General features: G+C 38.4%; 1 long non-coding RNA gene across 1 annotated transcript; it reads right to left on the bottom strand.

Annotated features, from left to right (window-relative positions):
* Window positions 1–99: 99 nt before the first annotated feature.
* On the bottom strand, window positions 100–17,028 carry LOC124080813 (uncharacterized). The gene is made up of 4 exons (XR_009225175.1): window positions 16,903–17,028; window positions 6,193–6,267; window positions 1,995–2,125; window positions 100–325 (listed from the first exon to the last, which is right to left on the bottom strand). It is a non-coding gene; the product is annotated as an uncharacterized LOC124080813 (long non-coding RNA).
* Between the last annotated feature and the right edge of the window lie 10,570 nt (window positions 17,029–27,598).

The raw sequence follows: 27,598 nt of genomic DNA, 5'->3' as shown, positions 1-27,598 counted from the left end.
AATAATTGGAAGAAGAGGAGGTTCATGCATCTCTGAGTTTTGTCAGTTTACTTTTTTTAATGTTGTTAATATTATGTAAGTGTCCAGGGGCAGCCTAGCCAAGGACGCAGAGCAGCAGCCTGCAGCAGAATACCACTTTGCAGAAGTCACCTCTCCTTATAGGGTGGTCCAGCCAGAGCTCACCACTTCTCCATGTTTCCCAACCATTTTGGCGGCGTGTCATCTCTCCAGCCTCGAGAGTTACATATGGTGAAGATCTCACTGTGTAAACTGACAGCAGAACCAGTCCAAGTTCTCCCCCATAGAAAGGGACTAGTGGGATCCCCTGTGTGAGAAAAAAATAGGAAGAATTTGTATTGCAAATAGCAACATTTCCATGGGGTGGGGAAGGCTCCAACTTCCTTATGCTAAGCAAGGGTCCCTAACCTTTTCATAAGCAGGTCCTTTTACAGTCAGGCAAAGTCTATGATGCCTTCTCATGGTCATATTTTTTAAAGTATAAAATTAAAACATATACAAAAGGAACAAATTATATTTAAATGCTAATACAAAAATATTTTAAAACAATTTAAAGACATAGTAATATAATTTTTCGTTTTTACTGCATCAAGTAACAAGATGTAGGCCTGATAAACACAAAAACATCTGTAATTTCTATTATGATTGACCAAAGAGAATACTGCAAATTCTACTATAATTAGTGGCCTATATTTATAATGAGAAACTGCTAAATTTCATTAGAGATTGGTAAAAAAAAAAAAAAAAAAAAAAAGGTGTACTGTCTTTTTAATTCAACTCCACAGAATTCCTAACCTCTATCATGAAACCCATGTGAAAAGGCTCTTCTCTCAAGAATCATAACTAAGACTTTATGATAATCGCCTATCCCGACTAGTGAGTACATACCATGTACACTTGAGTATATTTGGTTTAACATTCCGTAATGTCATTACCTTTAAATTGAAGGTTATCCAGGAGCCAGTAGGAATTAGATTACTTTGCTATCACTTTCACTAAACCAATAGTTAATATATTCTCATTAGCTCTATTAACTCATAAGCATTATTTCCCAGAGTGAGGTCATCATACCAGAAAATATTGATTATTCGCATGTATTATAGCAGGTCTGCCTGTCTCTGAGGTTGTCTATGCAGGTCAGAGCTCAGCTGAGAATATGGTGGGGAGGCACTGGTTAAATGAGTTTAGGGATCCCCATTTATCATAAGAAAGTAAAAAAAGATCCACTACACAGCAAGTGGGGACCAGCTGTTGCCTGCCTCCATTTTGCAGAGTTAAACAAAATCACAACTGTCAGAAATTCAATTTAGTTCATAAAATCGGCTTTGCCTTCTAGTGTGTTCACTAATGTTTCTCTCCCATTTTCTTATCCTTTTTCCCTGAGCTTCAGCAGGTAGTAAATGCATTCTCGAATAAACATAACTCTATCGTATTCTTTTTACTATTGGGTATCATTTTTTTATTTCTCAACTAAAGTTTAAAATTTACTTGCCTGAGGCAGAATCTACAACTTAGTTGCCCCAGCAGCAAGCACAGAGCTGAGCATATTATAAGACTTTTTTGCAAATGGCTACAACATTGGCCAGAAGTAAATAAGAAACTTTATTTAAAAGATGAAACTAAATATATTAAGTCCTAAATATATTACCTTCTTTGCTGACCACTCTTTGTTTTCATGGGTGTTCTGCTTATGAAGATAATGAACAAATCCATCAGACACATCAGAGGGAATTGGCACGTTGAGACTGGACAGTATTCTTCGGGGAGATTATATGAGCCAGGATGTTTAGCGTGGATGTGGTGTGGTGGTCTTTGGCAACAACAACAGCAGCAAAGCCTCACCTTCATTTACTCATTGGTTCATTAAACAAACACAAGTTGAGGGCTCCATAGGTGAGGAAGAGGAGGAAAACCTGGTGTAACTTTAAGAAAATCAAACCTTGGGAACATAACAATAACCCAATGGATCTCCTTACCTTTTCTTCACCATTGTCCAGTTAGACCTTGAATCAGTACAGTTTCTTCCTGTCTTGGGCTCTCACTTCCAACCATTTGTTATTTGTGCAACATAACCTCCTTCTCCAAATCAAATTGTTGCCAAATGAATCTTAATAAAATAATTATAACACTACTTAAAAATAGATAAATGGATAATAACCCGAATGTTCAGCAATAGAAAAATGATTCAGGAAATAATACTATTTCCATAATATTTTACAACAAATTGAGACTATGTTTATAAAGTGATTTTTAATAATATGAGATATTAATATTGTTATATTACGTATAAAAACTGGCAAATTATATATACAGTGTAATTTCTACCATATAAACACACACACACACACACACAAAGAAATAGAAATTCATGGAAACAGACCAAAATACTAACCATAATAATGACCTATGAGTGATTATACAAATTTTTTAAAACATAGAAATGTACAAAGAAAAATTATGCTGAAAGTGTCTAACCTTTATACATTTTTAAATCCACTATTTCTCTTTATTAACCCAAAAGGAATTTCAAAAATATAAATCTGATTATATAAATCATAATCCTGGCTCATAATCCCTAAGTGCCTTACTATGACTCACTAAACCGATGCCAGTTCTCTTAGATTAGCCTGCAGAGGCTCTCCAAGCGGATGCCTCTTCCTCTGCACCATTTCTCACACTTCTCTGCTGCAGATGGTGCTTCACATTCTGGGATGTCATCTTCAAGCTCTCCAGCCTCCAAACCTTTGCTCAGGATATTGCTATTTCCCAGAGCTAGATTAAGGAGAGGGCCAGATGGCAACTACCCTAGCTAGGCTCAAAAATATAATGAAATGGAGCAAACTGTGTTTACTAGGCCTCCATTCAGAAACCGCACTGTAGGTGTTAGGGAGGAATAATTTAATAAAGCCACTTAGGAGTGGGGAAGATTGGCAGAGGTAAGTGTGAATAACCACAGATGGTAGGTAGCTAGACTGCCTTCCAAGGAGAGTGGGTTCAGGTAAACTCAGAGTTTTTACCTGCTAAATAGGGTATATAAACCTGAGGCCAGAACCCAACGACATGGGCCAATAAAGAGGAATATGTGGGGGTTATATTCTCTCCATCCAACAAATATTGAGCAATATTTAAAAACATCAATCTAAAGGAACACCAAACCATAAATCTGGTCAGAGTGCTCATACCTTTGTCCTGTGAGTATGGCTTCTGCTACAAAAATTCCATACATCTCTCTTCCATGTCTTGCTTCTTCCCTCTTTCACATACTACTACCTGAACATCACCCTTCAACCAACTCTCTGCTCTTGGCTGATATAGCCTGTGTCATTTCATTCCATGTTAAGACTATTTAAGGGTGTGTGTTTTCTCCTTCACTAGATGTAAAGTTTTCTGAAGACAAGTTTTATTTTTAACCCCTCGCCTGCTACCCAGTACATATGAAACTGAATGAATGAACTAATTAGAGAACAAGTAAACCATGTGAATGCCAAGCCAAGAAGACGGAGATTAATCAAGAATGAGAAAAGATTCGACGGGTGCCTTACAGAAGCCAGTTCATTGAGGCCAGTTTGACCTGGGTCAGCGTGAGAAAAAGGCAGAGACCTACTAAAGAATCTACTTTGATCTGACCTAGAGAAATAAAACCCCAAAGTACCCGAGGCCTCCTCGGGCACATTTTAATGTCACTGTCTGTCTGACAGCTGGCTATAAGCAGTCCTACATTTTTCATGAGAAAATGTCATTGAATGTGAATAATTTGAAGTTCCATTGGAATTCCCTAGTAATTTCACCTAGACAAGCAGCTCTTCAGCCTGATGTCACGTTGAGTTCTTTTGGTGGAGGTGGGAGTTTAGCAGAGGCTCAGCACGGCAGGCTATAAATAGAAGAAGACTGCCTCACACATTCTAATAACAATAACTATCCCTGAACTATTTAGCCACCGCCTGCTATATTTCACACTCCTCATATTTCCCGACTCATTTGCAAGAGTCAAGCCAGGGCCATGAATCACCCTCTGTTGCTAGCTCAATCCATTCTTCCAGAATTAACCTCCAGACTCAGCAGAAAATCACAAGTCCCAGAGGAAGCCATCCTTCACATGGGTAAATTGGATCATCTCCCTTTTCAGGCCTCTGGGGGACATGCCTCTAGGGAGAAGCCCTTCCCTGCCAAGTGCCTTGTACAATCTCTCCACGATGACTTTAGAGCTCTCTCCAGTCATCACTGTCAAGGCCCAAGTTTGTTGCTTCTATGGTATTTTTGGTGGGAGTTTCATGTGATTGAGCTCTAACCACACAGACTGAAATTTTTTTCAAACATGTACAAATCATCTCTTCTTCCCTACACAACAGACCTCTGCAAATAATATCTGCTTACAAGACTAAAATGTTTACAGATAGTACCCTTCATTTTCTATCTTGTGAGGTTCCCACTAAAAATTCTACTTTGAAAGCAATTTAAAACAGACAAAAATATGAATACAATTTAAAGATGATACTTGTTATACATGAGATTACATGCTACCTTTTAACTATAATCGGTATATTTGAAGTTCATTCTATGTATGTTTAGTTGACCTTGCTAACTTTCACAGTGATTGGGAAAAATATCCAAAGGGATTCTATTAAGAGTAGCTGGATGGAGGTCAGTATTTTTAGCTCTGCTCAAAAAATTCTGTTTAAAAAAAAAATCTTCCTTTACCAAGTACCTAGAAGTCAGTCTATAATGGATCTGATTTTGTACTGAGATTTATAGGGCTCTAAAAAAAATCCATGATCCCCATGCCTTTTCTCCACCACAACAGGTTGCCACAAGATCTGAAGCTGCTGAAAGCACATTTACTCTTTTGGGCAAAGTCACTGGGTTCCTGGAAGTCCCTCCATGGGAAATTTTAATGTCCCCTCCAACACCCTGGACATTGAAGTAATGGGAAGCATGCTGTCTTTGAGTCATTTCATCTTCTTTTGGACAATTCCAAGTTTTTTTTTTAAAGTCTTTAGTACATAATAATAAAATAGACATCCAAGTACCCACCATCAAGTATTCACCATTTACAACTTACAACTTTGATATGTTTTCTTGTTCTTTCTTTTTTATTAAAAAAATTCATCATTGCAGATGAAGTTGAACCTTTCATCGGTTAGGCCCATTTCCTTCCCAAAAGGAATTCAGTGCAATCACTTCAAGGCTATTTCTTAAACTCCTTTGTATTTAGTTTGAATAATATAGATTTGCTGATATTTGACTGTTTTTTACCTAAATAATGCAATTTCGTGTGGTTCAACCTAACACATATTTTTCATGTAAATGATATTGTGCCAAACATGTAACTCTGTAATTTTCTGTTTTCACCAATATGATTCTTTTAAGGTCCTTATCCACTTAGAGCTCTGGTGCATTTATTTTAGCAGTTATACAGGGTCTCAATGTGCATGAAGGTGCCACGTTGTATTTAGCCATCACTGAGGGCTTGGTTGGTTTGTTTTCCTATTACAAAGAAGATAATAATAGACATCCTTGCCCATTTATCCATGAACACATGAGTGACAGATTCTCAAGAGTATTAGGAGTAGATTTTTCTGGGCTATCGAATACATTTTCAATTAAACAAGAGATTGCCAATTGGCTGTTACCAGTGATCACACTCAAACTTCTACTAATGATTAATAAGAGTACTTAATTTTATCTACTGTCATCATTCTTGAAACTATCAGATTTTAAAATTTTTGCCAATATGAGCGGCAAGAAATTGTTTTTATCTGGTATTTTAACATTCATTTTTTTTCTAATTACTAGTGAGATCATGACAGCTGCAATCTTCAAATACTTTCCTGCCATAAGCCCAGGTCTGCAACTTCTGCCCATTTATTGCCTATGTCAACAGTTCTCAACCTTTTGTCCTCAGGAGATCTTTATAATCTTTAAAAATCATTGGCTATCCCAAAGAGTTTTATGCATGTGAGTTTTATCCATTAATATTTTCTATATTTGAAATTTTAATTGATAATCATTTAAATATTTATTAATATAAAATTGATTATATATTAACCTATATAAAATGTTTTTATTCAAAATAACAATGTTTTCACAAATAATTTAGTAAGAAGATTGGTATTATTTTCTCTTTGCAATTTGCTTTAATGTCTGACTTCATGGAAGACAGCTGGATTCCCATACCTGTTTCTGCACTCAAGCTGTTGTGACATGTTGGCTGAAGTACATGAATAAAATTCGTCCTCACATAGGTAAGTCCTTGGAAAAAGAAAGAGATTAATAGCTCTTGCAAATAAGAGTAGAAATTCTTTGATACTACACAAAACTTCAGAAGTGGTAGTGCCTTAAAGGTTATCTGCAGTATGGAATCAGAAGTCATATCAATGAACATTATGTCTTCTATTGCATTAAAATCTATTGGTCTATCTCATAGTCTAAATAGATCTTTGACCTGGGAATGATTTGGGACAGCTTACATTGGTCATTTAGAAAACATTAATTCACAGGGTTATCAGTTCTTCTAAATGCTGACACATTTCATACAATATCAAAAAGTCATATTTGTAATACCACCATCAATTTCATTAGAAAAGTCTTTAAGGATTGGGAAGCTGTCAAGCTCAAAGTTTTCCAAAATTCTAATCTCTTCTTGAAAGCTTGAATTTTATCACTGGTAACAAATGTTCACTTTTTTCTCAGAGTGACAGGCTCATTTTGTTCTTAATTTTTAAGAAAATGTCTACCAAATACCTAAGTCTGCATAACCATAGTCTGTCAGTCATTCATACAATTTAAAATGCCATCCTATGAAAAAAAGCAGCTAGATCATCTTGCAATTCAAACAACTGCACACTTGCTTTTCCTCAGAACTATCATATTTGGATATGTGGCAGAATTAGTCTTCGCATTCCTCCCATTTTGTCCTAGGGATTAATGAAGAGATATGTATTCAAGGCTTGAAATTTTATAAAATTAATAATGTCTACAACTTCATCAAATTCTTTGTGCTTGTTTATTGGGCTGTGGAACTAAAGAATGTTATGATTAAGGTTAATAATTCTGTATGTTTGACTTTCTTGTTTGAATAACTTTGTGTTTTCTGTCTCCTGATTGGATCATGAATGATGCAGATCATATAGAACAAAAGTTAATCCTCTTCATTGAAAAAAGACTTTTTATTAGAGGTTTTTCCATCTGTAAGAAGAAGCCCTAAACAAGAAGACAAGGTAGTTTTGGAGAGGAAAATAGAAGATAGGAGAAATGAGAAGTCCATGGTATGGACTTGAAATGGTAGGGATACAAATGAGGACTTGGAATGAACAGAGTCTCAGTAAACTCAGAAAGACTATTTGAGGGCTCTGATCCACCAGAAAGGGAATTAATTGAGTAATCTATTAGGGTGATCTGTTCTGTGTTCCATTTGCATATTAGCTTCCTATTACTACTATAACATATTACCACAAACAGTGATATAAAACAAAAAAAAATATGATCTTAAAATTCTGGAAGTCAGAAGTCCAAGATGAGTCTCACTGGGCTAAATCAAGATGTTGGAAGCTGTAGGGGAGAATCCATTTCCTTGACCTTTCTACCTTCTAGATAGCTAAGACTTTCTTGACTTGTGGTCCCTGCTTCCATATTCAAAGCCAGCAATGGAGTTAGATCTTTATGTCACATTCCTCCAGTCTCCTCTTCTGCTTCCCTCTTCTGCTTTTGTGATTGCACTAGATGCTTGTGACTACATTGTGCCCATCCAGACAAAGCAGGATAATCTTCTATTATAAGGTCAGTGGATCAGCAACCTAAATTCCATCTGCAGCCTTCATATCCCTTTACCATATAAGGTAACACATTTATAGATTCCAAGGATTAGAATGTGGACATCTTTGAGGGATTATTATATTATTTACCACATCTTGGTATGGGTTGTTTTGTGAATCTCACTCAGTTGGGCATAAAGGAAGAAATGCTAAAGGGAGATAATTAGTAATGCCAAAGAAAGTCATCAGTTTTCAAAACTAACAAGTTTTTTTATGACACGTGTTATGTTTTGCTTTTCAGTATATTTATGCATTTAATGCTAGTTTTTACCCTTAAAAATGTTTAAACCTAATATAGACAAATAAAACAAACCAAATATTTAAGGAAAAAAAAGGATATTTAGTAAGTAGAGAATATTTTATTCTTTGTTCTTCTAAGCCCAAAGCACAGTGCTTACAAATAGGAACAAATGTTTGTTTAGTGGAGAGGAGGTAGAGAGAGAGAGAGAGAGAGAGAGAGAGAGAGAGAGAGAGAGATGATATAAAAGATAATCTGTTACACACACACACACACACACACATTCTGGAAGGCAAAGAAGAGGATGTAGGTGAAGACAATACTTTAAAATAAAAGAGAACTATGGAAACAGAAAAAGGTTTAACTTCAAGCCCATATTATTTTATCTTATTTCAATGGTCTCTCAAAAATAACCAAGTAAAGTAGGCTTTCTATGTTTGTCTTCTAATTTTAACACAGGAAGAAAATGCATCCTTTCCTCTCTTCAAAAAATGTAAAACATCAGCAAAGCAAATTGCAAGATGATAACTTTAAATTCAGAGGGTAAATTTTTATAGTTACATTAAATTACAGCCCCCTGAGGTTTCAGTAATGGAAATGCTGACAGACCCTGAAATACAGCAGCCATGCCCAGGGACTCCCACCCTTCCTCTCTCTCTCTCTCTCTCTCTCTCTCTCTCTCTCCCCCCCCCCGCCCCCACCTGCCCCATTGCCTCTCCTATGTCTACCACCAAGAGAAAACTGAACTATTTTTTGATCAGCTTTAGATTTCAGTACTCAAAAAAAATCCTGCCTTATATCAGAAAAGTTCATAAAATATTGTTATATATTTGCCAAAAGCCACGTTGTTCTTGATGTATCTGTCCTGAAACATGTTGTTGTCTAACAACACCTACTTTGTATGATTCTGGACACTTGAATTTAGATATTTTGAAGGATAAAAACAGAAGCAATAAATGTGAGTTCTTTATATCTGAGCCCCTTGCTAGCTTACTAAGGGACTCTGAAAACAATGGCAGAGGTTGGTGAGGGGACACGGTGAGAAAGTATCTTGGGTCACGTTGCCTCTGAGTGTATTGCCAGAGCTTCCTTCCTCTTTGGAGAGCCCTATGATTGTTATGGTCCCTTGGGATCACCCTCCAGGTTGACATCCTGCCGAAGTCTTTTAGAGCATTTTAAGGGAAGTGAATGTTTTTGGAAATTCCTTGTATGTACAGAATGAAGAGCTGATGCAGACATAGAAGAGCATGAATACCCTCACAGGTTACCTCTCACCTGGCAAGACCACAGCTGTCTACAGCATTGCTGAGCACAGCCATTGAGGTTGTGTACAGAAGTAGGTGAGCACTTAGGGGTCTAATTAAGTTTTGGCAGTTCTAAACTCTTGCCTTAGATTGAACTGAAAAAACTGAACAGGCAAGATTTTTTAGTTGCCTGATGTTTTTAAAATCTCCATAGCTCATCTTAGGAAAGATGCAAAATAGACCTCTTTTGATAGTATCTTACTGCCTTTCGGCAGCATCTTCCCCCAGGTACCCTCAGGGTAGGACTGTCCCTGCCAGCAGCATCCCAACTCCATACTCTTCCCACCAGCCTTCCCCATTCAAAATGCATCTGTCTGTGTCCCATGCCCTCCAGGCTCAATTCCCAGGTAAAACTTGATGCTTTCTGAAAGGAAAAAAAAAAAAAAAAAACCTCTAAAATGATGAAAATGAAATGAAGAAATTTCAACTCAGAAAATATTTGAGGACAATGAGTTTGGTAGCCCTCAAATCAAACCACATAGGTAGCTCATTAGCAAAGCAGACATACATAATTATTCCTTTGCATGTGTTGAATTTATTAAAGAAACCTAACCACTGCTGGTAGCAAGGCATAGCTGGAGATGTTGAAAAAACAAAGAGCCAGAGCCATTGCCTTTAAGGAGTTTACAATACGGTTGATAAAAAATAGACATAAATAAATACAACATGAGGTGCAAATATGTAAACAAAGTATTACAGGATTTCCAAGAAGCAAACACCAACCATTTCCTTCTAAGAAATAGGGTGTCTGCATACATGTGAGGTCAATTTCTGATACAAAATACATGCAGTTGTGATTATACTTTTTTCAACTCTGCATACTAATCTTACTGAAACTCCAACTAGATTTAACCCCTTTCTTTAAATGGCATTAATAGCAAATGCAAGGGGAAAATAACTAATCTGATGAGGGAAGAAAAGCAATTACACAGCTTATAAAAATATCCAAGATGATTTTTTTCCCTCCTAGCTGTCACTGGTTTCAAAAACAAAAGAAAATCTGCAACCTGAAAGAAAAAGCATAGAACTGGGTGCTGATTCAATTTTGAAGATTAAGAATGCTGTTAAGTGCCTAGTAGACCCTTATCCTTCATGTACATGGGCACCTGAACAGGAAAGGGCATCAGATCACTTCTCTCATTCTGCTTATCTACATGTTGCTAGGATAAAATTTAAAATATTCATCAAAAGTGCATTTGGAATATTTACTGGCAGAGGAATAGCATCCCATGCTTTGGGATATTTCATTGTCACCATTTCAGAAATCTCACCTGCCTGGCAGATTGCTTTGCTTAAAGTGAAAAAAAAAATAGTGGTATCTATTTTAAGCATCATGATCCTTAATTTCTTAATCTTCTGTTCTTGAGTTCTATAATAAATCCATTCAAAGCTGTACATATGCAGTAAGAAGCACACAAAAGTCACCTTTTCTTTTCTCCCCCAAAACATGAAAGTCTTTTTATTTCTGTATTAAAAGACTCTTAAACAAGTTCTCTAAGCCAGCTTTCAGAAGCACATGTCATGGAAGAATATTGGATGAGTTATTGTATACAATAATTATCCTCATATCCAGCATAATTATTTATCTCTCATCATCTCAGGAAGAGGTAGTGGTTGGATCTGAATGTTTGTGTCCCTCCAGAATTCACAGGTGGAAATCCTACCCACATCAAGGTGATGAATCAGGAGGGGTACTTTTAGGTGGTAACTAGAGCCTTCTTGAATAGCATGAGTGCCCTTGTAGAAGAGGACCCAGAGAGACTCCTTGTTGCTTCCACCTTGTGAGGACACAGTGAGATGGCACTATGAACCATCTATGAACAAGAAAGCAGCCCTTCACCAGACACCAAATCGTTGGGCACCTTGATCTTAGACTTCTCAGCCTCCAAAAGTATGATAAATAAAATAAATCTCTATTGTTTATAAGCCACCCAGTATATGGTATTTTGTTGTAAAAGTTGGGATAGACTAAGACAAGCGGTTTCTGAGCAGAACAGGGCCAACTCTAGGAACAGGCAGCAGCAGTGTGGCATTCAGGGGCTGGCTCTTTCTCATTTAACATAGCAGGGTTGTCACCAAATCTCCAAAACAGTAGTTAATAGTAGCTGCTAAGAACTCATTAGGACATGCCTTAAGACTGACAAAGATTTCAAGATATACTCCAGGAAGACATCCCTAACCCATATGCTGTTTCATATGCAAAAACCCAAGATCATGTCAACAATGGCTTCAAGGGGGTTCTGAGATGGCAGTGTTTGCCCAAGATTATTGGTTAGGACAGAAAAGCTAACCCTCTGGGTTACTAAACTTCAAAAAACATATTCCTTTCTCCTCTCTGAAAACAATAATAAATATTTTGTTTAATATAATACAGAGAGAGACAAGAACACATAAATGTATTTCTGTGCTTTCATACATCTGTCTATCTCAGAAATTCAGAGATGGGTTCCCCCCAAAATTGGTCTCTTCCTATAAGTACAGTGTGTATGCTAACATAATGCACTGTCCTTCAAGAGTTCTTGGGGTCAAAGCCTGCATGCCAACAAAACAAGCCCCTAATGCCATGGATATTAATAATTACCATTCACATTCGCACAGTGGATCATCACAAAGAGCAGAACTTAGGTGGTGAGAGAAGTTCCCAGCAACCCTCTGTAGCTTGTCTGTGTTTCTCCTTCCCTCTTTGTAGCCCCAGCCATCAAACATGTCTCCTCCTTTCAGGCTCAGATCAAGCACCAAGCCAATAAATTCTTCCCTAACAGTGGGGGGCCTCTTTTGTCCATTGATCACAGCCTGCTCTATGGGAGGTCTGGCGGATTTAGAACACCTCTGAGCACACTGCCCTCCAGCCACCAAGGCGACTCCTGGGAGGCATCACCCCAGGTTTCTCCAGCTGCTCATATATGACATCCTCCATTACCTCCACATTGTCTTCTCACAGTTCCTCACTGATGAACTCCACCCATTTTCCTGGGCGACATTCAGTTATCCCCACTCACACTGTAGCCAACACCACTCAGATTCCAAACTCACCATTTTGACACCAAACCTGTCTGTTTCCCTGCCCCCTGGTCTATTAGTTTCATTGTTCTTTATATCTAGTCTTAAGGTCAGGCATTGCAACTTTATTCTTGCTGGCCCTCTGGGAATTCTCAAAATGTTTCCCTTTTCCACCTACCTAATTCATGTTGCCAGCCCTGGATCTTGAGTCAAGAGGGCCATTGCTCTCTCCTCCTGCCCTGAACTGCTGCCACTAGAGAGCAAACCTAAGGGGGAGAGGGGTTAACTGGCACCCATGCAAATGCACACCTGTGTCCCACCAAGAATACAAAGGTTGCCTCTTGCCCCAGACAGAGATAAAATGCCCCAAGTTGTTCCACTGCCTCATTTTCCAGGAAGTTCCACAGCTCCTTTAGGCTTTGTCTCACTTGCTTTTCTATGCTGTACTTCCTGAGGGTTATGGCTCTCACTTTCCCTCCTCCAAAGATCCCTCCAACAGGATCCCTAAGCCAAACAGCAGAACTGTACAGAGCAAAAGCCCCAGAGGTTCAAATTCCGGGCCTACTGCTTATTTCCCACGTGACATTAGGTAATTGACTTAACTTCTCTTTTTTCTTATTCTCTTGTCTGGAAAATGAGAAAATTAACGTATCTGGTGGCTGTGAGGATGATGGGATATAATACCCAGATAATGTTAGACTGGAATATGATCAATAATTATTAATTATTTTTAACTAATGAAGAGGACCACTCATTTCATTTCATGACAGTAAAAAAAAGTCATGTCCCTATCAGTAAGGATCTCCCTCCACTCACCTTCCCTCTCTCTCCCAGGATTTTCAGTTGCACATTTTAACACCTCTGCATGTAAGATGGTGTTCCCCACACTCCCACTTCCCCAAGGGCAGACACTCTCTAAGGTTTACTTGCTCTGTCCTTCATTCAGTAGGTTACATCAGTGAGTCTCACATCCACTGCTAAATGGAGGGCAAGGACTGGCTTTAGACTTCTTCTTCATGCCCCAAATGACCATGGATATCCTAGATGCTCAATAAATGTTTCTTAATCAGACTTAGACTTGATTTTGGTATTCAAATTTTTAAAATTTCCCTAAGTGGCCTGAGGTGCTCATTCATTTCACCTAAAGGAGTTTAGTCAATCACTTATAAGCACCAGCAGTCTAAAGTCAGAGTCTGTCCCTCTAGGTATCACAGGCCAGAACACACAAGAGTCCCTCAACTTCCAATCAAGGCCACCCAAAGTTCACTCACTTGCCTTCCCTCAAGTGAGTGAAGGAGATTAATCCAGGAAATTTGCTTCAGTAGCAGATCCTTGACTCAACAGGTTGAAAGTACGGCTCAGGTGTGACATCTCCCAATGATGCTGATGGGGTCTTTGGAAGACAAAGGGTCTTATCCTTAGTTGTCTTTTCCAGGACCAAGCATAATGTCTGGTACATGTTTGCTGACCTGACTCTAAAGCAGCCAGTACTATGTAGGAAAAAAAAAAACAGTATGGAATTAAATTAAAGTGGGGGCATTAGAGACAGGATTGGAGATTCCACCGGTCCTGTGCTATGTCTGCGCTGTTCGTTTCCCTGCTCACATCCTTTTACAGTCTCACTTCACACTTTGTTTACAAGTAGTTCTGGAAGTATCCAGCTCTCTTATGTCACCATCTTGGCCCCTGCAGTCCCACATGGCACTTGGTTCTGTGTTCCACCACCCTTACCAGCATCAAAAATAAGCTCAGGTTACTGCAGACTACAAGCAATCTGGAGGAAAGAGAGGAAGCTTGGGTCAGATTCCAAGAAGAAACTGTGCTGGGCCCTCCTTTCTGCTTCCTTTGGCTGTACGGGAACTGGTGGCTTCTGGAAAATTGAGGCTATGGCTGCCCGCATTTGTAATGTTGTCTGATGGGGAATAAGATGATTACACAGGCAAGGAGTGAAGCCAATGCAAATGTTGTGGGATGAAAACGATGCTTAAGGAGTTTTGAAATCTTTTACAAGGCTGACTCCCATTGTGTCCTGACTTCTGCTCACCCCTACTTGACCTCTATCCAGAAGGCAAAGCAGAGCAGGGAGAACAACTTCCCAGATACTGCAGCCCTTGGGGTGGCTCAGTGTGAGGCACATTGGGGTTGAATGAAATTGAGCTTCAAGAAACAGACTGACCAGGTCCTAGCCTCTGCTAATTCACCCACCACTGTTCTTTTAGACTCAATTGTCTCCATCAAAAAAATGAGGCGGTAGGAAACAATGAACTAAGGGGGCTTTTGTATATTTGACACTAGAAATAAACCAAAGGTCCGCTCCATCCTCAAAGTTTAACCTCACCCAAAACTCATCTCTGGGCACTGCAGAGTTCCCAAATTCATAAAATGAGAAGAATTTTGGTAGTCTCCATTTTAAAGATATTGACGCATAAGAAAACTAATAAATGAGAGTAAGCACCTAGAAGTGATAAATTATTATAAATTGTACAATCATCTCAAGAATGATGGTGTTCTGCTGTCTTTTTCATTATTAATGAACAAGACAACCTTATTTAAAGTAGACAATGGTGAGCAGTGAGAAGATAAATATTTCACATTTGCATTCAAGACCTTCTCCCTATGAAGAGAAATTTCAACTTATAAATATCTCATGCTATTTATTCAATTACTTCACTGTATACTGTTCTTTTCCACTTGAATTTATATGGGAAGAAGAGCTCAGATAATTTTTTCCCTTTGTACTTGAAACTCAGGGTCATTTTTGCATTTTTCCCTAAATAATCATCCTAACACATTTTTCTTTGTCTCTCTTGGATTTTAATATTTGAAAATGGGCAACTGCTTATCTTCTAGAAAGGTGATGATTTACTACTCATACAGCTCAACTCCAAAAGTGCAGAGAGCACAGAACTCACACAGATAATGATACCTTTTTTGCCTTGCCAATTTCAGCAGCTCTTACACTCATTATGCTCCAATTCCCAAGAAATAACACAAGGGCACTAGGTAGAAATCCCATCATCATCTCAATTCGGCAAACATTCAGTCTTAGTGGAATGAACTGAACACAACCAGCACTCACCACATGTGCATTGGCTAATATAAACATTTGTCTTAGTCTATTTAGGATGCTATAACAAAATACCTTAGACTGTTGACTTAAAAACAACAGAAATTTGTCGCTCACAGTTCTGGTGGCTGGGTAGTCCAAGATTGAGGTGCCAGCACATACAGGGTCTGGTGAGGACTCGTTCTCTGTCTCATACATGGTGCCTATTTGCTTCACCCTCGCATGGTAGAACTAGTAAAGAAGCTCCCTCCGCCTTCTTTATAAGGACACCAATCTCATCATAAAGACAGGGCCATAGCAAACATTCAGATCATAAAATCCCCTAGAAGCAAGTTCTAGCTGAGGCAAGAGCATAATGCCTTGTATTTAAACTGCACATTCAGGTTAAAAAATGCTTTAACATTTCTCATTTGATCCCCACATTAATCCAGCCATCAAATCATTTTATAGATTAAGATGCTGAGCAAAGGCAAGAGGTCATTTTACTGCTTTTCAAAAAAGTACAAAACCATTCCAAATGAGAGTTGGGAAACTTCTATAGCAATCCTGCTGCAAGCAACAGTTCCAGAGTAGATTAGACAGAGCACTGAAAGCTGGATGACCCAAGTCCCCACTCTGGTTCTGCCAATTATTAGCTATGTGACCTTGGGAAATGTACCTAAGCCCCAAAACTCAAAATTTTCACCTGTAAAGACAGAGCTACGTCTCCAGATCACTATGATGGTTTAATGAAAGAATGTGAACAACAGGCTTTGATGTTTGTCATTCAAAACCACTCAGAAGAGAATGCTTTATAGCAGAAATGCACAGTGCCACCTGCGTTTCCTAATTATTGTCCCTCATAAACACACCCCAATAAACTAAAAAACCAAGAAAATTCTGCCCATGTCCCTCAGAAGATGTAAAAACATGTCACTTTATCATTAGTGACACTCTTCCTATATGTCTTATAATAATTTGAGCTTTATTTCAAGAGGTTACAGAAGTAAATATTCCTTGGACAAGAAATAGAGTTTAGAAAATGACCCTCTTCCTGTGGCAATGTCCTCTACCATCTTTGACCTACACATAGCAGCTCTCTTCCTCCTCTTTACCATTCATTAACTGCATTTTTCACAGGTGCTTTACAAGCCTTTAATGCATAATGTCCTGAGAAGCCTGACAGAACCATGATCCTTGGTTTATTCATTGTCCCATTTCAGTAACCTCCCAGCCTGGGAAACAGACATCATTCTCTGCCAAAGGAGCTGCTTTGTGCAACTTGGGCAGTACATGTCCCCGGCTTCCTTTCTCCCTTACTGTCCCTGCCCAGACACTAAGCAAATGGGATTCCTTCAGGGAGAGTTTGCATGGAATCCAATTCAAAGACATATAATTGGCAGTTTTTTCATCTTTCAAAGGCCTTTTCAATAGTCATGATGCTGCTGTCAGACTTGCTTTGATTCTCCCAAAGCGTTGCCTCACCTCCAAGACTGTTGCTAGGATATGAGGGATATCACAACTCCTGAATACATAGGCGGAAGGAAAAGATTTTCCTCTTCCTTGCAAATGTCACTGCAATTCTTGCTCTGCTTTTCTTCAGGGCAAACCTGAGGACAAAGAATGGGATAATCAAAATAAAAGTCAGAAACCAGAGGGACCAGTGCCTGACTGGGAATGGAGGTGGGGAAGGCTCCGTGGCAAGCTTTGTTTGTGACAGTGGTTAGGTGACTGCTTTATGGATCAGATCTAGAACCAGGAGATTGCACATGTGTGTGTGTTTATGCACACACAGGCATGTGCATCTCAGACAGAAGAGGGTATTCAAAATCAACCAGATTCTGAAGTATCTCTATTCTTCTCTGTCTAAAGTCAGTAAGTCAGAAAAGAGAGCTCTAGAATCTATTAAGCATTGAACATTAAGCATTGAACATTAAACATTGAGGATCTATTATTATATAAATGTAGTACTGGAAAAGTTAGGATGGTAAAGGATTATCCATAGTCCTTGATGCTCCTCCCTTCAAAGGTGAAGCCCAATTCCTGGACTTCCCTTAAGGGTGGAGTGTATCTAGTGATTCACTTATGACTAAAAAAATATGAGAGTGATTGCAAAAATGTCATGAGAGTGGGACACACTCTCCTGGGTGGCCCTCTTCTACATTTTCTATAATATCACCCATTCTGGGGAAAGCCATGCCCTGAGGACAAGCAGTCCTGTGGGGAATCTTACAAGGAAAGAAACTGAGGGCCCCTGAAAACAACAGCACAGGGAGTCTGAGCCTCCAGCCCACAGCCATGTGAACGAGCCACTTTATAACCTGACTTTACAGCTGCAGTGGAGCCTGTAGAATAATCAAAGCTCCAGCTGATATCATGACTGCAATCTCATGAAAGACCGCAGCACAACCATCTGGCTACCCTCCTCCCAAACTCCTGACCGAATTAAACTATAGGGTAATAAATGTTTCTTGTTTTAAACCAGTAAGTATTAGGTTTTATTTATTTCGCAGTAAAAGATATCTAATATATGAACTTTCCTCTAGGAACATATTAGTTCAATTAGCTACCAAAAAAATTAGACATAGGACTAAAGCATTTTAGAGAGGGGAGGAGTCAGATATCATTGTTGTTTCATCGCTAATTCACATTGACAGAAAACAGAAAACCCAGCATGTATGTATGTGTGTGTGTGTATATATATATATACACATACATATATATATACACACACGTGTATATATGTATATATTCATGTATATATACATATAATATATATAGTTGTATATACATATATATATATATACACACATATGTGTGTGTATATATATATATATATATATGTCATAGATGGACACAATACCTTTAATCTATTTATTTATTTATTCATTGGTACTGGGGATTAAACTTAGGGGCACTCGACCTCTGAGCCATAACCCCAGCCCAATTTTTGTATTTTATTTAGAGACAGGGTCTCACTGAGTAGCTTAGCACCTCACTTTTGCTGAGGTGCTGGGTATCAAACCAGTGCCTCACACATGCTAGAGAAGGGATCTACCATTGAGCTACAACCCCAGCCCCAATGATTCTTAAAACATTAAAGCCAGTGGTGCCCAACAGGGATAGGAGGGACCCAGGAACTTCCATCATTTTCCACTGTCATCTGCTACTTGTTTCTTAGTCATCACAGGTCTGGGCCACCTTCCACTTTCAAAATATGAGACTAGCCTGCACCCAGTGGGGCAGGCAACACGCACAGAAAACCATGTATACAGACTATCTAAATCAGGAAGAAAACCAATCATGGTCAAGAAAAGTCTAAATATCCCCAATTTTGGGTACTCAGAGATTGAAGAACTAATACTTCAAAGAATCCCAAAATGTCATGAAGATCAGCATATTGTGTACACAGTGTTCACACAATATGATTCCTCAGTGTGACTATAATTCGGCTCCTACAATAGCCTTTCAATAAACCTGGCTATACACCTACACAGGAAGAGCTTTGGTAAAATGTAAATTACTGACCCTATCCCAGAATCTATGGAATGAGAATCTCTGAACTTCCAGAAGGTATTGGATCACTGGCTTTGATCACATGGTTACCTTGCTGGCCCCATCTATAAAGATGGAAATGAAAATAATTCCCCAAATCCTTACAAGGATGAAGAAAAATTTAGTTAGTGCCAGAATACATAGATCTTATCAAAAGAAAGTGTCACATAAACACAGGGTTTGCTATTACTGTTATTTTGCTTGAGGAATGTATTTGAAGGCCTCCTTGAGTTGCTTCAGAAGATTATTTCCCTTTTGAAGAGAAAACCCTTTGAAGCTAGTCATTGTTTGCCTGTAGCAGACAATATGCAAAAAGAGGCTTCTTCCAAATACATGTGCTCTGGAGGTGACCTTCATGTGTTAAGGGCTGAGCATGTTTGGTAGAAGGTGAAAGGCTTATACCCATGGTTTGCTGTATCTTGGATTTGTGCTCTTTGTAGAAACTGGATGATATTGTAGTAGATGTTCTCTTATTACAGAAGCTCATGCACAAATTATAGCTCTGAGAAGCCACTAACGGCAACTAGTAGAAGTTCCCCCAAAGCATTCCCAGTTTATAATTATTCAGAGCAGAAACACAAAAAAGGAAATATACCAATACATTGATTATGGTCATTGCTGAGTAGTAGAATTTCACCACTTTCCTTTTTGCAGTGTTTTTTACAATGGTCTTGTAATATGCATAATCAGAAAATAATGTGTTAGAGTTTTTTCTTTTTTATGACAAACTGGAGGGAGACTTTGGGAGTGGTGGCAGGGCATGCTTGGGAGCTAGAGGTGCTGCTAGAGATGTGACCTGAAGCAGAGAAACAGCATTAGCCAGGTCTCTCTCTTCTTTCCTGACCCCAATTTCCTGCCCATGCATCTCTTTGACTGACGCTGACTATGCAGGGCAGACCCCAAGAAAGGCAAGAAATCAGTCTAAGAGCAAACAGGGAATTGACAATCATCCGCACATTTCAGAATTGTTTTCCATTTTATCTTTTGATATTTGGGGACACCGGGAAAGAGAGGAGCCCACACTCTCCAATAGAGCTCCTGGTACCACCACACCAAAAAGAAATTACATTTCCAAAGCAGTGTGCAAACAACCTAGCTAGATTGCCTAAGTTCATTTCTTTATGGAAAAAACTTAAGGATTCAAACCCAGAAGTGGGAGGAAGGAGTATAATTCACCAAATGAACAACATTGATCATTGGGAAAGTTTCACACACAGGTTCAATTTTTGCCAATTCATAAAATCTATAAACTGATAGATCTTAATGAATAAGGTTTTATCACTCATTTGCAAGAAACAGAAAGCAATTCATGAGGTTAGGTTTTCCAGGTTAGTTACTATTTTCTCCATTCCCTTTGCTCTTTGTGTAATCAGGCAGAGCTCAGAAACATGGCGATTCCACTACAACAACAACAATAATCCACTTGAAAGAAGGAGACAATCAAACACTCACCAAACCAACTATGAATTTGCAGAGTTTTTGGAGTTGTGGCAGTTCTGAAAAAGAACCATTATCCCTTCACCTTCAAAAACAACATCAGACTCTATTGTGCTCTGTAAAATCATCTGTAAGTGTGAGCTAGCTAAGTTCCATTTTTAATTCTCTTTATACACATCTCCCATTCATTTATTAGAATGTTTAAAACTGCAGCCTTTGCTAAAAGCCAGTCCACAAACACAATAAAATTTTTCATTAAAATATTTAAAACCCAGAACAGCAGTAATAACATCAAAACTAAATGCTAGCAGCCTGCAGCAGCAAATCTCAAGTGGCCCTTCCACCATGCAGCCCTCTTCAAAGAGGCAGCATTTCACACTTTGTCCAAAAAAGCAGAGCTACCCAAAATCTTGAATTGTCCAAAGAAATGTATGAAAGCCTTCCAATCCTTACCCTCTAGTCCTTTCATAATGTAGAGCTGGATAGACAATAGATAGATGATAGATAGAATGAATTACCATATGGAGCTGAGTCTGCTGTGAGTGTGTTTTGCAAACTAGCACATCCTGCCATGGAGCCTGGAGAGGATGGGGAGCTAATGCTATCCCCAGGAAGGATAGAGGGTCAGCTTAGCACCAACAGGTAGAGCCATTTGTGTGTACTTCCATCTATCAGATCCATTAAGATAAGAATGAAGTGCCCAATGCTCACCAGACATAATTGTGCTTCTCAAACCAAATACAGGAAGAAAAAAAAATGTGATACACAGAACAGAACATTGGAAATGAGAACTGCTGCCCAGGAAGTATCAGACTTGAGATCTGAAGACAGGCAGAGAGATCCTGTGGGGCCTAAGCATAGAGCTCACTTATTCTACAGTTTTCTGAAATACCTTTAACAGGGGCAGGTTCCCCAACTGGCAATAAGAACCTCAAACTGCAAACACACCTGGGAAAAGTAGTAACACTAACTTGATTTAGCACAAGTTCTGCAGAGCTGCCTTTCTTGAGAAAGATTTCAATTTGAGGGTGAGGACTGAGCAATCATAGGGAGGAGATATAACATAAGGAAGAATTGTCCTGTGGAGAGAGCAAACAACTGCAAGAAGGCAGCTTGATCCAGCAAGAACTTACAGCTCCAGGTCACTTTTACATCCCCCCACAAAAAAAAACAAATACGTCACAGCAGCTGTCTAGGGAACCCCCTTCCAGCATGACCTAGACCCATAATCAACCTCATGATGGTGAACAGAAGTAGATTCCAAATCCTGGTACCATGAGCTCATGCAACAGCAGGCTTATCTTCTACAATCAGGGAGAAAGCATCAGCAATGTGAAATGCAGAGGGCTTCAGGGGAAAGTGGTCATGTTCCAAGGAAAGGAGTAGAGGAACCCATATTCCTTAAGAATGTATGGTTTTTTGTTGTTTGTTTTGTTTTGTTTTTAAGAGACCACTTCTCCTGTTTTGTGTTGGGAATTCATAATCTCAGTTCTTCGATACTTATCAGTTATATTGCAATAGAGTTCCTATTTTTTCATAATAATCAAATATCATTTAACCTGAATGTTCTCAAAGCAGAGGTAAATTAAGCTAATTGAACTGACTTAACAAAAACAACTTCAGAAACCTTTTGACAGTCAGGTTTCCTCATCTCAATCCAGAATAAAAGACTATTTTCCCAATCCTTCCAATAATGGTACACACAAATTAGATTAATCCAAACATGTAAGTGAAAAGTTAATTCATTATATAATGAACCCTTAACTCCATTGAAGAACCCTTATTGAGAAAATGTTTGTATTGGAAAGTCAATAAGAAATTAGAAGAATAATGGTTTTTGCCATTCATAAATGACATCTGATCCCTGGGAAGTGAGAAGTCAAACTTATATGAAATAGGCAGTAGGCAACTTTTATCTATTATAAATATAAGGAAGAGATAACAATAACTAGATTTAGGAAGAAACCAGATAGTAAGAGAATTCAGTCATTTTTACACATTCACACTGATATATTCAGTGCACTCTGATATTCTTCTTTTTTTCCTATGAATATTTTCGTATTTTCCTATCCAAGTGTGTTTCAAAAAAACTTCATATCCTTACCTAAGAATAGACAACCGATATATTTACACCAAATACTAACCAGAAAAAATGGCAAGTGAATTGGAAAAAGAATAAGATTCTATGTAATTCAGTTATCTGAACCATAGGGTTCCAATCCCTTCTAAAAGCATCTTGACCAACACCAAAGCTACTTTTCTCACTGTGGGACATCCTGTATTTAAAAAAAAAATCAATCAACCAACCAACATATGCTCAGTTAGCCCAGTTATTTTCATTGCATACATTTGGAATGACAAAGTATCTTTGAATGAAGAGGTGATATTCTAATTTTGGAAGGCTCACTCCACCACAGTGTGGCAGGTGCTCAAAGTCAACTCCATGTGCCTCTCTAGAGGATACATAGAACCTCACTACACATAACACATTTCAAGTCCGTAAGACCCCAGAAAAAGAAAGTGGCTGTCTCCACAAAATTCCAGTTCCACAATAGCCAGCGCTCTGCCAACCAAGTGTTAGAAAGAAATTCTAAGCAAATGTAAAAATAGCCAATAGTCACAGATTTGAAGATTATGTTCACAGGACTAATCAGTCTTTGATGGCATGAATTATTTGCATGATTCTCATTATTAACCCAATTTCTAAAATTCCATCACAGGGTGCATTTCTTGCTCATGTTTGAAGGCTCTTATTGTAAGAGCTCCTCCATGAAGTGATATCCTAATTGCTATGAAAATAATCAAGGTACCACTTAACACTCTTGTCTCAAGATATTTATTTTTAGCCTCTTACTCTTACCCTACTGTAGAACCCTTTACCTTCCCAGTTCCTTTTTATTACTCAAAGATTATACACATTCGAATAAAGAGAAACAAGAAAATGTCAATAAACAAAGCAAAGAAAAATTTACTCTCCCTCTTTACAATGACTCTTATAATAATTAGAAGCACAAACATGGGGATCATTATATTTCAAATATTGTCATGGTGACAAAGTAATGCCAGGCAGCTGCGTATGATTTTTTTATACTGTTTTCATTTGTTAAAATACTTCCAACATTGTTTGCATCTTTTCACCAGCTGGCCAGAAATGGGTTTAAGTCCACTTTATGTTACAACGTCTCTAAGGCCAAAGAGCTTCAGACATTTTGAAGTCCCACATTAACAGGGTGCACATGTGTAAATAAGGAAAGCCGGCTTTACAGCTTGAAAGTGTGTAGCCCTGGATCTCACTCCCACAATGCTTGAAAAATTCCCAACTTGATTAACTTTCAGAGCCTATAAAATGCTTTGAGCTCCTCCAAGAAAGACGCTATATAAATACAAAGTATTATTATTAGGTGGCACTGGAATTTATGAACAGTTTAGTTACTTCATCAGTTTCTTAGGATGTAATTTTTGTTCTGGCTCACACAAATCCACCTGTAGGGCTAAAACAAAATTTGGTCCAATGATCCAAAAAACCACCCTCTCTCAAATAATAAAGCAAAGATATTCTCATTAGCTAGAAATAGCTAATTAACTTTTCATGCTGTTGGAACCTCACATTACACCTGTAAGGAGTCACACTAAGCCACCCCTAGGGTCAGCCAAAGCATGTAATTCTGTTCCTTTGGGGTGGCATCTCTGGAAAACCATCACAATTATCTTTCATAATATCTACTGCAAAAATAAATGCATTCAAAATTATATTTTTCTTAACTCAATAATTTAGCTAAATTTCCATGCACCCTTTTAATGCACATTTCTGGATATAATGATTTTCATAAGTTTAGTATCAACTACCAAAATCCACAATTTATTTGCCAATGAAGTAAGAAGTATTTATTGATTTCCAATAATTATTTTTTAAAAACTCACACATGCACAAATATATACTAAAGCAATATAGTGTATATCAGGGAGGAAGGAATACAGAATATAAAACCACCAAAGGATTTAGGATTCAACTGAAAAAGAAAATTGGAAATATGCACTTCTAAAGGTGATTAATAACATACAGCTGATGGTTGTTTTCCATTGACTGAATTAAATCAGATGTTGTATTAATTACAAGTGAATATTCCAGCAGGAGGTCAGAGGAGCAACTGAAATTGAGAATGCATCACCAAAGTCAAGTTGGGACTAAACTGGTGGTCCGGGTTCATTAAAATCATCTGGAGAGCTTTAAAATAATACTGATACCTGGGTCCCACACCAGACCAATTAAATTAGAAGCTCGGGAAGTGGAGCCCAGGCATAGTATTTTAAAAGCTCCCGAGGTAATTCTAATATGCGCCAGGGTTGAAAAACACTAGTCGAGACTTAGAGGGAGTCAGTCGGACAGAAAAGCAGTGGGGACAAGCATAAAAGTGAGGGAAAGATGCCTAGGTGAATAGTAGGTGCACTTGGGGACCAGTGAGCCAGCCCAGAGTGGATGGGCGGGGGATTCTGAAAAGAGCAGGAGGCCTGGGTGCACATATAGAAGGCCTTGAAATCCAGAACCACAATTTGGCTGATCATCTCCTCCTCAGACCCAGCCATTCTGAGCCCCAATTCCTCCTCGAGATGTTAAGTTTTTTTTAATATTTTAAGTTGTTAATATAAAATATTTTAAAACAACCATCAATTTTCCAGAATATTTAGTCTTCTAGGATAAACCTCTCACAGTTTAATCATTCCTCATAAGAGCCTGATGCTTTCTCAAAAACTGGAACCCAGAAAATTTCAGTTCTTGGGATATGGTCTACCCAGGCAGAGGAACCCTACTGAGCCCTGGCACAGGACATTCACCAGGAGGAAGCACAGGAGCCTGAGCACTTTGCCTTCGGGTCACATAACTGCATGCATGTCAAATTTTTAGTCCACAACAGCTTCTAAATTGGGGTGGATGCTGGTTTGTCTTGCTTTATTTTGATTTGTTTTGCTTTAATAAACTACATAGCTCTTCTATGAGTGTGCAGTTGAATTTTTTTTTTTTCCTTAACGGCAGGACTTCGCATTCATCCCTGTTCTATTTCAGCATATTTGTTTTGGCCCGCTCTCCCAGCCTCCTTCCTTGAAAGTTAATTATGTTTGATTAACATGATCTGAATGTGTCTGTTTCCAAGTGCCAAAGTGAAGTATTCATTAGCCCTTCGGTGTGATGCACAAATTACTCCACCAAACAGTAAGGAACCAATTTGGACCCTTGGGAACAATTTAACTCAATTCCAAGATACTTCAATACCACTTCCCTGGTATTCTTCCCACCTAAACAATTTATATGAAGAAAAGGCAGCAAGGAATTGATGAGCTAAACAAAGAAGTAAGGAATCCTGAGCTGAGAGTTTCCTGTCTGACTTTCTGTGAGTTTGGATTCCTCAAACATCATCTGAACTTTCTTTGTAGAAGGCCATCCTCAGATAGCAAAGCAGCCCCTCAGCTCTTTTTCTGTCCCTTTGTCTCTCCACCACCATAAACTGATTTATTTCATTCCAAGATTACAAAATTTAGCCTATTGTTCATTATTAGCATCTTCAATCTAGAGGGATGTAATTTCTATTTGGAAGATGAGTGGGAGAAGACACTGATTTCAGTTAGCATTCTTTTCCAAAGAGCAACCTCACCCTCACGTGGACTTAGCTCTGGCCAGGGCCCCCTTTCCTTCCCTATAAATCAGAAAATTATACTGACCTACTTTTCTGAGCATAGCTAATAAAAAGTTGTGTGAAGCACCATCCAGATATAATGTGGCCTATAAATGCTTTATGTTCTGCAAGTGGCATGGGACAGCCATGCATTTCTAAAGCTTAGGGGCCATATGCCTAAAGTTTGCGTCTTAATTACAACTAAGAGAATTCCACACGTGTTGGCAAGTAAGACATTCTATTTGTACTTGGCAGGTTCATTTTTTTAAATAAATTAGATAATCCAATTTGGGTTCTGTTGTTAATTTTCTCCCCTTTTCTTCTGGACAGAAAAGATGAAAGAAAATATGAAGAGTAGGAGCCTGTGGAACATTTCAGAATTCAGAAAGAACCATGAATGTGACCTCACATCGAGGCTGATCTATCTGTGTGAACATATATACATGTGAATATGTGTTCTCTAATATGTGTATTGAGGGAGTATTTAAACTGAGATTCATGGGCTCACCTCTCTGAGCAGTGACAGCATCTGACAGGAAAGGAGGAAGGGAGCTCTGGACACCCAAACAATGAACACAAAAGGCTGTTTCACATTCTGTCAGAAAGAGTTGAGGTGGTGGAACTGATGAGTCACGTGGCACCAAGCACTGCATGTTCAAATTCTGCAGTTTCTAAAAGTATTCAGCATGCTTAATTTTCTCCCATTGCTGATATTAATGATAGCACTTAGCATTTCTAAAACATTTTTCATCTTCAAAGCACTATATGAACATTACCTAATTAACTAACATTAACTAATTATAATTAAACTTGCCCTGGGCTTACAAATCAGGAGAACTTGAGGAAGGGAGGGGAGAGGAAGGAGAAAAGAAGAAAAGCTTTCTAGACAGACAGGTTCCCCGAGTTTTCTCAGACTGAATTTCGACTCAAATTATCAAAGATTTTTAAACAGTCCTTGAGATAACCTAATAGGCCTTCCCTGCTTCCCAGTGGTTAAATATTGATGAGAATGATGGTAAATGCTCTCCAGAAAAGAAAAATTGTCATTCTTATACCAACTTATATTAATAGAAGAATTTAAATGCCACTTAAAAGTGTTTCTCTGAAGCAACATGTTCTAAAATATTGAGCCAAAGAAATCTCTTTTCCTAGAGCAACTTCCCTTCACACACACACACACACACACACACACACTCACTCACTCACTGCTCAGTGGCGTCAGAATTCCGACTTCCAGGCTTTAAGTGCAGTGAGCTCAGTGTTCTAACTCATAAGCCTATTTCAGACATTTTAATGTATCTATTGAATTTCCTTTTTATTAACCTTAGCAAAAACTTTCAGTAATATTATATCCCAAGATCAAATAAAACATCCTGTTTCCATAATTCCTAGACAGAAAAGCCATATAATCAAATGAGTCTATTTGGATGCTTATGTTCTGTACATTACACTTATCTAAATTTATACGCCAAGGAGCGAGTGGGGAGATAGGGTTTAAGGCCTCTTAAAAGTTCCCTCGC

Source organism: Marmota monax, unplaced genomic scaffold (assembly GCF_021218885.2).
Source record: "Marmota monax isolate L192 unplaced genomic scaffold, Marmota_monax_Labrador192_F-V1.1 WCK01_AAM20220418_F8-fsc00048, whole genome shotgun sequence".
NCBI classification, from domain to species: Eukaryota; Metazoa; Chordata; class Mammalia; order Rodentia; family Sciuridae; genus Marmota; species Marmota monax.
This window is presented reverse-complemented; position numbering and strand designations above follow the sequence as displayed.